This window comes from Nematolebias whitei, chromosome 14 (genome assembly GCF_014905685.2).
Source record: "Nematolebias whitei isolate Nwh7 chromosome 14, NemWhi1, whole genome shotgun sequence".
NCBI classification, from domain to species: domain Eukaryota; kingdom Metazoa; phylum Chordata; class Actinopteri; order Cyprinodontiformes; family Rivulidae; genus Nematolebias; species Nematolebias whitei.
The window spans coordinates 46,586,712-46,590,830 of NC_056511.1; the positions used below are offsets into that span (position 1 = coordinate 46,586,712).

General features: G+C 42.5%; 1 long non-coding RNA gene across 1 annotated transcript; it reads right to left on the bottom strand.

The window, feature by feature from the left end:
• Positions 1–571: 571 nt before the first annotated feature.
• On the bottom strand, positions 572–2,674 carry LOC119420733. The gene is made up of 4 exons (XR_005187316.1): positions 2,642–2,674; positions 2,493–2,568; positions 2,309–2,356; positions 572–643 (listed from the first exon to the last, which is right to left on the bottom strand). It is a non-coding gene; the product is annotated as an uncharacterized LOC119420733 (long non-coding RNA).
• Between the last annotated feature and the right edge of the window lie 1,445 nt (positions 2,675–4,119).

Below are 4,119 nucleotides of genomic sequence, written 5' to 3' on the forward strand. Positions count from 1 at the left end.
TCTTGGAATATGCCCGTGCCATCGGGGAAGAAAAAATTAATTGATGGAATAACCTGGTCCTTGAGTATATTCAGGTAGTCAGCTGACCTCATTCTTTGAGCTCATAGTGTTGCTGAACCTGGACCTGACCAACTGCAGCAACCCCACATCATAACTCTGCCCCCACAGGCTTGTACAGTAAGACACATTTCTTCCTGGAAGACGATGGGTCCCCACTGTCCTCCCAGTTTGTAATAATGCGTTGGACAGTTCTTAACCCAGTTTTAGTAGTTTCTACAATCTCCTTAGATGTTTCCTCTGCTTGATGCCAATGATTTGACTCTTCTCCAACAGACCGACATCTTTTCCACGACCACCATGAGTCTTTGATATGGTTGTTGAAGAAATGAGAAGCAACTCATTGCACCAGTTGGGGTTAAAGAACTTGTTGCAGCTGAAACATAATCGTACATGCAGTGATGATCCAACCGGAGGCTTAGACCTGTTATCCAGGTGGAGACTTTTTGTTGGCCAGGCAGTGTGTTTAATCATTTCTTTCTGGTTTACATGAGCATTCTTACCTTAAGAAACTCTTTGTTGTCCACTTGCTCATTGCCGTCTACATCAAGCATCTTGAAGGCTATATGAAATCCTGTACGGGGCTCTGCAGAACAAACACATTTAGGAAACCACAGCTTACTCTGCAAACCTGCTTACTGTAGCAAAAACGATTACCGTAACTGCCGGTGTACAAGACGCTACTTTTTCCTCACACCCCGCGGTTTATATGCAGGAGCGTCTTATTTATGTAATTTTTCATAATTTTCTTATTTTATTCTGAAGGACTTCCTGCCACTGACAAACATTTTCCTTTGACAGAGCTGGTCGCTTGTGGCTCCAGCACCCCGCCCCTCATAGGAGCAGCCATTTGTGACACAGAGAGAATGCCCTAAGGCACAGGAGTCAAAGTCCAGGCCTCAAGGGCCGGAGTCCTGCAACTTTTAGATGTGTCTCTGATGCCACACAGCTGAATCAAATAAGGAGGTCATTAGCAGGACTTGGGAGAACTTGACTGCACTGAGAAGCTAATTCAGTCATATGATTCAGCGGTGTGGCATCAGAGACACATCTACAAGTTGCAGGACTCTGGCCCTCAAGGCCTGGAGTTTGACACCTCTGCGAGATGTACAAGTCCTTTTGCTCAGGTTTCAAATACCCAACCATAACTCCACCCACTCTCATCATGTGACCAGAAGTCTAACCTGAATGCCCAACGAGGTACTCTCGAGGACCGTCCCCCAAGATAGACGTGCATTCATTTCTTCAGATCGTTCCCGTGTTGTTTATTGTACTTTGCGCTTCGTGCACAGACCTGTTCATTTGCTTGGTGATAATGGCAAACGCACGGAGAATTTCTTACGACGCACAGCTTTCATGTTGCAAGCGATCGGCTGTCAAGGAGGAAAAGGCTGCAGCCCCCAAGCTGCATCATGTCCATGCTCAGGATTGGAGACAAAAGCAGTCAAGTCTGGTACGTGTTTTAATAAAAGTTTTACATTCTTTCTGTGTCGGTACACATGCATTTAAGTACCGGGATCTGACTGAAGCTTAAACAGGGACATTGAACAGAGCGGCGGAGACAACGGAGGGGGAAAAAGAAAAGAACGGGGAGGGATGAGCTGATATAGGAGAATCACATCAAATTGATTTAGAAAGTCCATTTAAAAACAGCCGTTGTTAACTAAATGAATATTTACCACATTCTACTGGTACTATTTGACTTCCGGTCACATGACCTAGATAAGACTGGGTTTTACCTGTAGATAATTTTTAAATAATTTCAGTTACGTAGGTGTTTGGCTCTGTTCTGTCCAGTGATTATACTTAGAGAGTTGTGTTCTTTCTGAAGGTATGATGTTTGTAACCATGAGTCACAGTGAAGCTTCATGGTGACTCCTGATGATCTTGCAGTCTGAGAGTGTGTTGAAAGCAAGCTATCTTCTGTGAAGCTCCACCTGCTGGCTGGTTCTTGTACTACAAGAAAGCTGCACATTATGCTGGAGCAGGGTGGGGGCACAGTTCCTGACGATGAACGGTGGATGTCTGCGGCTAATTAACCGGAGCGTCTTATTCATGATTCATCTTATATTTAATAAGTGCGGCTTAGAGACAGGTGCGTTTTAACAATTACGGTAAGCAAAGCAAGGCTCTTCTTCATGCACCGTCTGCATCTACATGTAGAAGTTCACACACAGAAGCACGGCACAGAGTCCAGCCCAAACCTCACAGAGCAGATCATGGAAGCACAGGGATTTAAGCAGGAGCTTACTGGTTAGGATGGTCAGCAAGAACAGATACTCTGTGTAGGATATCAGACCTGCAAAACAAACAAATATTCTCAACTCTACTCTGAAATTTAAACAAAAAAGTGACTAAATAGAAAGTAATCGTCTGCAAACAGGAAAATGTGAATTTATAGATTTTCACAGAAACGTCAGGTTCAGCGAGCTCACCTTTGTCTCCCAAGGTTCTGAAAAGATCAGTGCTGGGCCGGGCTGTGGAGGCAGCAGCCAACATGTTGTTCACCTCCTGACAGGAACACATACCAGTTATTAATCTCAACTGAACGTTCAGTTCTCAGACGGTGAAGGAGCAAACGTACCTGCGGTGTTAAATGCTTTTTCTGTAGCTTTCCTAAAGGAAACCAGAGAGGACATGACAAAACATAAGGGCCAGTTTCACAGTCAGAACTTCAATAAAACCAGGACTAAATTAATCTTGTTTAACTTAATCCACCCTAATCCAGTTGCTTTCTGAGATGCTGTTTAACTTCAGATTAACTCATTCCAGACTAGAGTCTCTGACCAAGGACCAGTCAGAGCATGTGTTGGAAGCTGAATCAGATTAACGATGTGCACAGGTGCACAGGTGAGGTATCTCTGAAAACCTGGGGTGGATTTTTCCTGTTATAAGTTTTAGCAGTCTATGTGCACGGAGCAGGAGTTTGACTTCTGACCAAGCATGGACATTGGAAAAAGAAAGTGTTCAAAAAACTTCAGTGAAAGTGAGAAGATGCTTTTGAAGGAAATTATTTTAAAATATCCCATAATTGAGGATAAACATCATGATTCATCCACAGAAACAAAAAAACAAAACTGGACTGAAACTGTGAATGAATATAAGTCAAATAAAAAAGTTTCCAACAGGAGGACCCTCCAACAGATTCAGGTCAGATTTAATCATCACGTTTATCCCGACTGTTCTAATCTGCCACGATGAAATGTAGGCTTGCTCAAAGGCAGTTCCTCATCCACAGAAGTGCAGCTCGTAGGTTGTGATGAACTTGAGGTTTCTCACTTTTCTCACGGCTCATTCACTCAAACCTCCACATGAAGAACATCTCAACGTGATCAGAACTTGTAATGAAGGAGCTCTAGGAGTTCCTCTGACTGAGTCACATGACCTGTTTGTCTGAAGCACTAATTGTTTCAGCTGCTGTTTCTGTACGAAAACTGTGTCATCAAATCCATTCAGCAGGTTACTGGTCTCTGAGAAACCTTTCTGGTCTTGGTGGTGGTCTCCCAGCATCATTGATGTAGTCCAGATGATCCATTTTGCCCATCCACAGTGAAGCATACAACCTCTACTCTGAAATTAAACTGCCTCTGGCCAGGATTCATTTAAGTCTTCATTTAGACCTGGATTAGTTCTAGTCCTCCTTCAAGACAGAAGATTATTTAACTCAAGACCAGGACAAGTCTGGGACTACTATAATCCATATCTAAGAAAGCTCTTTCAAGAAGTCCTGCTTTAAAATGTGATTTAATCTACACCTACGGCCTAATTCCTGTACGCGAAACTGGGCCAAAAGCTTTGTAACAGAAATGAAAAATAAATTAAAAACTGTACAATTTATTTTCATGCATTTTGTTTATGAAAATGAGATTTTGTAGACATTTGTCAAAGTCCTCAAAGTTTTTGCCCCCTTAGTTCAAACATGATGGAATCAGCCAGGATAAGAAGGGTTAGGTGTGGCTTGTTAAAAAATAAAACTAAAATTAAAACCACAGCATTACTGCATTAAGACATATATTTCCACCAAAACAATGATCCTACGTTTTGTAGCATACTTATATAAAA